This window comes from Vicia villosa, linkage group LG3 (assembly GCF_029867415.1).
Source record: "Vicia villosa cultivar HV-30 ecotype Madison, WI linkage group LG3, Vvil1.0, whole genome shotgun sequence".
Taxonomy (NCBI): Eukaryota; Viridiplantae; Streptophyta; class Magnoliopsida; order Fabales; family Fabaceae; genus Vicia; species Vicia villosa.
The window spans coordinates 46,355,620-46,366,572 of NC_081182.1; the positions used below are offsets into that span (position 1 = coordinate 46,355,620).

Genomic DNA, 10,953 nt, shown 5'->3' on the forward strand with positions numbered 1-10,953 from the left:
CCTATTAAACCCTTTAGTGGAACCCGAACGTTACGCCCGAGCACGTCTGTTTATCCTTAAAATAAGGAAAGCTATGGCTGAAGACCGTAACCAAAGACCGCTTAAAGAGTTTGCTCAACCATCTAATGAGGAGCCCAGTTCTAGTATCGTAAACCCCGCTATAACAACCAACAATTTCGAACTTAAGCCCTCATTACTTCAACTGGTTCAACAAAACCAATTCGCTGGTCTCGCTACAGAGAACCCGAATCAACACCTAAAAGTGTTTATCCAGTTAGCTGACACCCTTAAGGCAAATGGAGCCACACCCGAAGCCATTCACTTAAGATTGTTTCCTTTCTCCCTTAGAGGTAAGGCCCATGACTGGTTAGACGCCCTTCCAACCAACTCAATAACAACTTGGGAAGACCTTAGGAGAGCCTTTCTTGCCAGATATTTCCCACCTAGTAAGACCGCTGTCCTTAGGAACCTGATCACTAGTTTCACTTAAAACCAAGGCGAATCACTCTTTGATGCCTGGGAAAGATATAAAGAACTTTTGAGAGCTTGTCTGCACCATGGCCTAGAGCAATGGTTAATCATACACATCTTCTATAATGGACTCCATTACAACACAAAAATGTCTATTAACGCTGCCGCTGGTGGAGCGTTAATGAACAAACCTTATCCCGACGCTTGTGCCCTGATAGAGGACATGGCCCAAAACCACGCCCATTGGGGGATAGAATGAGCAACAGTAGAGAAAAAGGAGAGCCATGGAGGAAAGCATGAGATAAGTTGCATGGACATGATGAATGCTAAGATGGACGCTCTGGCCTTGAAAGTCGAAAACATGTCTCAAAACCTACCACAGTGGCAGCAATCCAATCGGAGTGCGAGCTCTGTGGAACTCAAGGACATCAAACCATTGACTGTAACCTTTTGAATAATTCTGGCTCAGACCAAGTTAACTATACCCAAGGAAATCCTTTCTCGAATACCTACAATCTCGGATGGAGGAGTCACCCTAATTTCTCTTACAAGAACAACAACCCCATCCAAAATTCCGGACCTTCGAGACCCCAAGGATTCCAAACACAAAAACAAAACCAACCTATGCAGGTTGTGCCACCAAGACCGAACCGTAAAAATGAATGAACGAAAATTAATGTATAATATATATTAAAAATAATTTAGGATTTTAATTAAAAAGTGAGGGTAATTTTGTCAAAAAATTATCCCAATAGAGAATCTGATTACCTCAAATCCCCTCTCCTCCCCTAATAAAAATTGAACAAATCCTAATAAGGAAACCTGAAGGGTATGCAAAAAGGGGGAAGGAAGATTATGTTTGCAAGCTGAATAGATCTTTATACGGACTGAAACAATCTCCTCGACAATAGAATAAGAGATTTGACAAGTTCATGACACACATAGGTTTCATTAGAAGGTAGTTCGACCACTGTGTTTACTTTAGATTTCGACCTGGAGATTCATTTGTTATTTGGTTGCTTTATGTGAATGATATTATCATAGCAATAAACAATGTTGATGATGTAATGAAGGTGAACGGTGAACTCAATAAAGAGTTCGACATGAAGGATCTAGGAGTTGCATCTAGGATTTTTGGGATTGACATTTGAAGAGATAAAAAGCAGACGAAAGTATGCTTATCTCATGAGACATACCTGAAGAAGATTCTCGACAGATTTGGTATGTCAAATTCAAAGCATGTTGTGACGCCAACAAATCCTCAATTCAAGTTGAGTATAAACCATTGTCCTAGTAGAGTAGTGAGGTCGAAAGAGCTTATATGAATAACATCCCATATGCTAACATAGTAGCCTCTTTAATGTATGCTATGGTCTATAATAGACCCGATATATCATATGTTTCATACCCCAAAATTTGCCCATACTATTTCTCTTATTCAAATTCAAATCAAGGTATAAAGCTCAAAGACACCCTCTCCTAAACAAGACTCAAAGAATTAGGGTTTTGTCGCTCTGAAGGAAAATCAATGAACCAAAGGCTCCAAGGCATACCATATGGTCTATGATACCCCACACTACCTCCATGACAAATTTCAGGTCTCAATTCAAAAGATTGACCACTCAATTGTTCAGAAAGTCAACAGTCGGCTGAATTGACCTAAAAGTCAACTGTGGTCAAAGTACAGTCAAATCTCCTGATTTTTTGACAACATCCTCATATTGAAGTATAATTCACCATTTGACTAATAATTGATCATGGTTCATCAAGGAAAGATCTGAAATCAACAATTCCAAAAGTTTCTAAATTAGGGTTTTCATGGGAGAATGTCAACTGAACTTTGACCAGCCATAACTCCCACATGGAACATCAGAAATTTTCCATATAAAGCTCATTTTTAAGGAAATTGAATTCTATACAAATTTGTCTCTCACACGCCAAGTCTAAAAATGCTTCATTTGAGAGATATGGACCAAAACACTAAAGGTCTTTTTCAAAAGTCAACTAAAAGTCATTTTTTTCAAAAGGACACACAAGGAGAATGGAAAATTATTTTGATATGGGATCAAAAAAATTGGTTAGAGGACTCTTTAGGGTTTCTAAAAAGTCCTAGAACTCTTCCATACCTCAAAAATTGAGGGAGATATGCCTTGTCAAAGTTGGGTGATTTTAGATTGAAATATGTGAAGCAAGGGTGGCCCAAATTGAGTTTTCTTGCAAATGGGCCCCATCTTTTTCGATTCAATATTTATCCTCAAGTTATAAAAGAGATGCAATCTGAGTACCACGAATTAGTTGTGATTATTTGATTTTATGTGAATTTTTTAATTGTTAAAAATCATTTTTATCAAGTAATTTAAAAAGGGTGCAAAGAGATGTGATTTGATTTGACTCTAATAAAATATAATCATCCAAATCATCAATATTCAGTGCAAATTTCGTGGGGATTAGAATTGGAAAGATTAAGAAGAAATTGGATTGAAATTGATTGAAATTGGAAACTTTCACAAATCAATTTTTTTCAATCTTTCAATATTGAATTCAAGAAGATTTAGTAGACTTTTGTTGACCTAATTGGCTGTGATATATAAACATAACATGTCCAAGGCAAGAGGGGGATTTTTTTGGAACGAATTCTGTAGGCAGAGGACCATAAAAAAGGCTTCAAAAACCAAGGATAATTGAATTTCGGTTTGGAGGTTGCAGGTGTTCTCAAGCCAAATTAAAGATCAAAACGTACTCCTGGGATCATTCAGAGGCGATTCCAATCAACACCAACGCTGCAGCCTCGCGTATTCACGTTCAACATCATCACGGTTTGCCGAATTTTTTTTCTATTTTAAGCATCACGATTCATGCACCATATACGTAATTTGAAGCCATGTTATTGTTCATATGAATGCTTGGATCGTTTCTGGGCTATTTGTTTTAAGTTTTGATGCAGGGACCATGAAACACCATGGTTAGGGTTTCGGGTGCTCCAAAAGGGGGTTTCCGTTAGAAGTGACTTCAGGTCGAATGAATGGAATCAATGGACTCGCAAGGTCCTTTATATTCGATCTGCAATATTTTATGTGCTTATCGATGATGATCTGCGTGTTTGGATGATGAGAGTCTATAGCCACGTTAAAAAAATGTTTCCTATTGTCTCTATGTTCCAAAAGCTGTGTATGGGCAGAAAAGGATAAACCATGATCAATCTATTGGGGCAGTTCTGAGCTCCACACCGGCGCCTCAACAAGGTCGTCAAGACAAATAAGATACACCCAGACGTCAATTCACAAAGATCAATATGTCGCTAGCTCAAGCCTTACAGCATCTGCTAAAGGCAAATTTGATCACCCTGAGGGATCCTCCTAAGAATCCTAACACCTCTGCTCCTAGTTACAAGCCCAATGCGAGGTGCGCATATCATTCTAATAGTCCTGGACACGAAACAGAGAATTGTTGGCCGTTGAAGAATAAGATCCAAGATATGATCGACGCTGGTGAAATTGAGTTCGACCTTCCTGCAACTCCCAATGTGATCACTGCTCCCATGCCTAATCACAACAAGATTGCTAATGCTGTGGATGGCTAGAAGGATGAACTTTCAGATCATTAGTTTACTTTTCATTTGCTGATTTCTTTCTTGTTTGTTTAAACATTCGACTTATGATAGACATTATTTGCTTTAATAATCATCATCAGTGCATTGCATATGTTTGTCTTGAATAAATTATTTCGTTATCACTCATTTTAAATTGTGTATTTACTTTGTATATGTTTTGTGTCTATTCAACTCCTGCTAAGCTGTAAGCCTTTTGAGGGAGGATGACGAAAATGATACCGCAACCTCATACAATATGCTTTTGAACAGACTATGCTGACGATGTACATGCATTGTTTCAATTCCTAAACAGTGGAGATATAAGGATGTTAATCCCTCGTTAACCCCTTTGAGCCGAAGAAGTAGAAGTTTCTTTCTCATACAAATTAAACCTTTAATCATAACCTGAGGCAGGGTAGTTACTCAGTTAACTCAATTATACCAGCTGTTGTTTACACAAATAATGATGGGTTCTTGCAACCAGTAAGTCATGCAGTCAATATCCACCAAAAAGAAAAAGATGTTAAGTCAAAACCTATGAAGGAGACTTATCAAAAAGTCGAAACATCCCGCTGACTGTAATCACTAAATAAACAGTTCAGGCAAAAGTTAGGGATAACAAAGTCAAAAAGGAGGTTGCTAAAAATCCTCGACAAAAGAAAACATTTCAAAAGAGGCCACTAAAAATCCTCGACCAAAGCAAAAAGAATTACAAAGAAGGATGACTGAGTGTCCAAATAAACTTCTGGTGCTTCGACCACCATCAAATATCAATGTTGATACCTCAAGCTTTGCAAAAGCTGAAACGCAAAATTAACTGAGCATAGGATCGAAGAACATCACGAATATTGGGATGGGTACAAATAAACTTTGAGCCATTATCCTTTGTTTCTTAAACCGTGAACCAAGCCACGTTACAACCCTTGAAAGTCCTAACTGAAGCATGGTTAGTTCGAAAGCATACTGTCACCGAAAAGGTATCCCGACTCCTTAAGGTTTACCACAAATGCTGAGTTGATATTTCATTTTTACAAACATCACGATGTTACAAATATCATGTTTTTACAAATATCACGCTTTTACATCTCCTGTTTTAATGTTTTTCAAAAAACTCAAGACGTATGCATTATTAAACATATTCTGCTACATAATTTCAAATGTTAGCATCAGGAAGAATTTGCACAGGGTACAACTAATGACTAAAAGTCATCCCGACAAACGAAACCACTTCAGTAACAATAACTTTACACTGGACTCAATCAGAAGTCAACAAATACAAGGGTCATGGCATGCTTTGTCCAATCAATCTGGGGCAATCCAGTTAAGATTCCAAGAATCTCTCAAATTCCAAACAGCCAGAGGCATACATCCCAAGTGGGTTTCAAACTATTTTCCGATCAGTCAGGGGCATCATCCTAAGTTTACGATTACTAGGAGCATGTCGCCCATAGTGCACATCTCATAAAGTCCTCGCGAGGCGAATCTTTCCAAAGTCCCTACTAATAGGAGCAAATTTATGCAAGTCCAGTTTAACATCTTGATCAATACTCAGTGGTGTGTCCTAGTCAGTACAAATCCAGGAATGGCAGTTACTATAATGCTGGGGGCAATGTCCAAGGCATCCATTCCTCCTCACAAAGTCGACTTCAAAGGATCATATCCCCACAGAGCAATCCTCAAAGAAGATATCTTCAAACGTACTCGTCCAACAAAAGACATAGCTCCTCAACAGAGTTCACATCTTTGACACCGTCGGTTCCCCGACCTTCCTCTCCTCTCTGAGCATGGTTTATTAATATCTCTAATCCTCAGTCAGGGTACATCAAGTTACTGGTCATCCCCAAGTAGAAATCATAAATCCCCAGTTGAGCATCTTCAAAACAAGATCAGACATAGAGATTTATCTTCTCAATCAAAACAACATAAATCATATTCACACTTCATATGTCATAAACATATTCATACATTGAATACATTACCTCATAATGAATTCATACATAACATGCAAGTTTCTCATTTATTTTGAGAGACTCGTCACATAATACATGCCTCATGACATTGCATAAAGACTAACTTTACCATTTTCAGGATACAGGTACAAGCAGATAAACAATATCTCCAAATTTTTAAAGATCCAATTCTATCATCACGAACGGTGTAGACATGATCATCTTCCAAGATCTAATTCATTTACCACGAACGGTGGTGACACGATCATTTTCAAAGATCTAATTCAGTTACTACGAACGCTACTGACACGATCGACTCTCAGAGATCTAATTCCATCACCACGAACGGTGTGGACACGATCAATTACCTCCTTAGTCTAATTCAGTTACTACGAACGGTGCTGACACGATCAATCTCCAACAAACACTTCTCAACATACTAATCAGATTCAGCCTAACGCACGGCTTTCCAGACATCTACGGATGCAATTTGGATTTAGTCTAACGCACGACTCATCCTTCGACATAACGCACGGTTTTCCAGACATCTACGAAAGCAAATTGGATTTAGTCTTACGCATGACTCATCCTTCGATCTAACGCACGGTTTTCCAGACATCTATGGATGCAATTTGGATTTAGTCTAACGCACGACTCATCCTTCGACCTAACACACGATTTTCCAGACATCTACGGATGCAAATTGGATTTAGTCTAACGCATGACTCATCCTTCGACCTAACGCACGGTTTTCCAGACATCTACGGATGCAATTTGGATTTAGTCTAACGCACGACTCATCCTTCGACCTAACGCACGGTTTTCCAGACATCTACGGATGCAAATTGGATTTAGTCTAACGCATGAATCATCCTTCAACCTAGCGCACGGTTTTCCAGACATCTACGGATGAAAATTGGATTTAGTCTAACGCACGACTCAACCTAAGTCTTTCTCTCAGAAACGGTCTGACGTACGCCGTATTCTGACTCTCAAGTATATCAAGTTGGATGGCATCTTCAAGCCCATCTCAATCATACATCTTCTCCAAACACCTGGATGGCATCTTCAAGCCCATCTCCGACAAAAGTCCCTACTTCAGCTAGGGCAAATTTCTTGGTATTCTAGTGCTAAATCATCTTCCACCTTCAGATACCGAATGGCATACAAACTACTCTACATCTCCAGGTTTAAGATAATTGAACAGGGGCAGCTGTCATACCCCAAAATTTGCCCATACAATTTCTCTTATTCAAATTCAAATCAAGGTATAAAGCTCAAAGACACCCTCTCCTAAACAAGACTCAAAGAATTAGGGTTTTGTCGCTCTGAAAGAAAATCAATGAACCAAAGGCTCCAAGGCATCCCATATGGTCTATGATACCCCACACTACCTCCATGACAAATTTAAGGTCTCAATTCAAAAGATTGATCACTCAATTATTCAGAAAGTCAACAGTCGACTGAATTGACCTAAAAGTCAACTGTGGTCAAAGTACAGTCAAATCTCCTGATTTTTTGATAACATCCTCATATTGAAGTATAATTCACCATTTGATCACTAATTGATCATGGTTCATCAAGGAAAGATCAGAAATCAACAATTCCAAAAGTTTCTAAATTAGGGTTTTCATAGGAGAAAGTCAACTAAACTTTAACCAGCCATAACTCCCACATGGAACATCAGAAATTTACCATCCAAAGTCAATTTTGAAGGAAATTGAATTCTCTACAAATTTGTCTCTCACACGCCAAGTTTAAAATGCTTCATTTGAGAGATATGGACCAAAACATTATAGGTCATTTCCAAAAGTCAACGAAAAGTCATTTTTTTCAAAAGGACACACAGGGAGCATGGAAAATTATTTTGATATGGGACCAAAAACATTGGTTATAGGACTCTTTAAGGTTTCCAAAAAGTCCTAGAACTCTTCCATACCTCAAAAATTGATGGAGATATGCCTTGTCAAAGTTGGACGATTTTAGATGGAAATATGTGAAGCAAGGGTGGCCCAAATTGAGTTTTCTTGCAAATGGGCCCCATCTTTTTCGATTCAATATTGATCCTCAAGTCATAAAAGAGATGCAATCTGAGTACCACGAATTAGTTGTGATTATTTGATTTTATGTGAATTTTTTAATTGTTAAAAATCATTTTTATCAAATAATTTAAAAAGGGTACAAAGAGATGTGATTTGATTTGACTCTAATAAAATATAATCATCCAAATCATCAATATTCAGTGCAAATTTCGTGGGGATTAGAATTGGAAAGATTAAGAAGAAATTGGATTGAAATTGATTGAAATTGGAAACTTTCACAAATCAATTTTTTTCAATATTTCAATATTGAATTCAAGAAGATTTAGCAGACTTTTGTTGACCTAATTGGCTGTGATATATAAACATAACATGTCCAAGGCAAGAGGGGGATTTTTTTTGGAACGAATTCTGTAGGCAGAGGACCAAAAAAAAGGCTTCAAAAACCAAGGATAATTCAATTTCGGTTTGGAGGTTGCAGGTGTTCTCAAGCCAAATTAAAGATCAAAACGTACTCCTGGGATCATTCAGAGGCGATTCCAATCAACACCAACGCTGCAGCCTCGCGTATTCACGTTCAACATCATCACGGTTTGCCAAATTTTTTTTTCTATTTTAAGCATCACGATTCATGCACCATATACGTATTTTGAAGCCATGTTATTGTTCATATGAATGCTTGGATCGTTTCTGGGCTATTTGTTTTAAGTTTTGATGAAGGGACCATGAAACACCATGGTTAGGGTTTCGGGTGCTCCAAAAGGGGGTTTCCGTTAGAAGTGATTTCAGGTCGAATGAATGGAATCAATGGACTCGCAAGGTCCTTTATATTCGATCTGCAACATTTTTATGTGCTTATCGATGATGATCTGCGTGTTTGGATGATGAGAGTCTATAGCCACGTTAAAAAAACGTTGCCTATTGTCTCTGTGTTCCAAAAGCTGAACGAAGAAGAAGATGCGTAGGGCGCGCGTCTTTTTCCTTTTTGAATTCTGGGCATTTTTGTTCATATATTATATTTGTTAGTTGCTTACTGAACAGCGTGGCGAAAGCAGCTTAGTGGATCAAGGGCGCGTTTGGTACTGGATGCGGAGACGTGGGATCGATTCCCACTCTCGCCATTATTTTTCACAAATTCCCAACTACAGATCATATACGCACTTGCAGGGAAGGAACATGATGCGTCTTCATCATCCAGCCATCAGATTATCTCCACAATGGATCCAACGTCCACAAACCCTCAAGAGCATCATGTACCTTCAAGGACTAACCACATACAATCAAAAGCTAAGTTCTTTTAAATTTATTATTTATTATTATATAAATTGTTTATATATATATATATATATATATATATATATATATATATATATATATATATATATATATATATATATATATATATATATATATATATATTGTTTTTTTCTTTTCTTTTTCTCTATAACTCTTTTTTTAAATAAGTTTGTTTTTATATATAATAAAACTTTTTTATTTTTATTTATCTATTTATAATAAAAACTTTTATTTTGTTTATTTATGTTTTTATTTAATTAGTTTAATAAATTCATATAATTTCATAAAATTATAAGTAATTTGTTTTTAAAAATACATTAAAGTCATATTTAATCGAAATTTATTTTCTATCGATTTAATTAATTAGGTTAAAAAACTGATAATTAATAAAATCCGATTTTCTCTTATTATTTACGCCCGAATCAGGGTTTGCGAGAATTTGCCATACCTTTTACGAAGCTAAGTTCTGATTTTATTTTCCTTTAAATCTTTATTTGCATTATAAAATGGTTATTAGGGTAAAAATCTCAAAAGTCAATGGACTCTTTTGCACTCACGTATCTTGCCTATTTTTGCCCATTTTTCAGGGTTAACTTCGAGGCAACCTTCGACTACCAACCATATAAGATCAAATCAGAAGCTAAGTCTTTTTCATATTATTTAATTTCTTTCTGCCATTTTTTTATTAAATTAGGGTTAACTTTATTTGGGAAACGAACTGCCCATACACTCACCCCTTTATTTTTGTTTTCTCTTTTCCCAATTTTTCAGGGTTAGCCAACCGCCAAAGCTCAATAGTCGGAAACCCTAAATCCTAACCTCGTTTATTTTCTCTGCTTTAATTATTACTTGAGTCAAATCCACTGGTTTCTTCTTCCCTTTCCCCCGCTGGTTTCTTTTTCCCCTTCTCCATATTAATTGTTGTGGTTAGTAATATAGGGAGTGCAACCATGAATTGAATTAGCATCACTAATTACAAGATAAATATCTGAATTAACCACATGATTGTTGCACCCACGCACACTTTATTTGGTAACCTCTCTTGTTGCCTGTTGCCTGTTGCCTTGTGTTTTTTGCAGAATAGCCATGTCCCTCAAATACGAGGGTACCTCAGCCATGTTGCCTCGATTAATGCAAAGATCATAAGTCCCTAATGATGCTGCCTTCGATACACTAATATGATCTCGTCCCTCAGAAGTTGCCTACGAAAGGCTGAGGTGTCCTCTGGCTGCCTAACAAAAGGCTATTCTAATCCTTCCTTAGACTACCTGCCTCTCTATGGCATGGGACAGTCTTATGGCGAACGATAACTCGATGACCCGTTAACATCCAAACGAAAGGCTTCCTGCCCTCTTATGGCATGGATAGACCCTTTCACCTTGAAAGGCTAAAAGACTTGTTTTTTCTACATTATTAAGGTAATTGCTCCTAATTGCCTTGCTCTGGCTAAAACCTTTTTCTACACTTTTTCTCATAAACTTTCAATAAGGCTACGCTTATTTACAAGCTAAAGTCCGTATTTACTTCTTCTACATTTCTTTCAAAAGAGCAAAGCAATTAAGAGCCCATGGAAAACCATGGATGCAAAGGATGCCTTACACCTTCCCTT

At 37.3% G+C, this 10,953-nt stretch overlaps 1 non-coding gene across 1 annotated transcript; it reads right to left on the bottom strand.

Annotated features, from left to right (window-relative positions):
• Positions 1–457: 457 nt before the first annotated feature.
• On the bottom strand, positions 458–564 carry LOC131593811 (small nucleolar RNA R71). The gene has a single exon (XR_009281190.1). It is a non-coding gene; the product is annotated as a small nucleolar RNA R71 (small nucleolar RNA).
• Between the last annotated feature and the right edge of the window lie 10,389 nt (positions 565–10,953).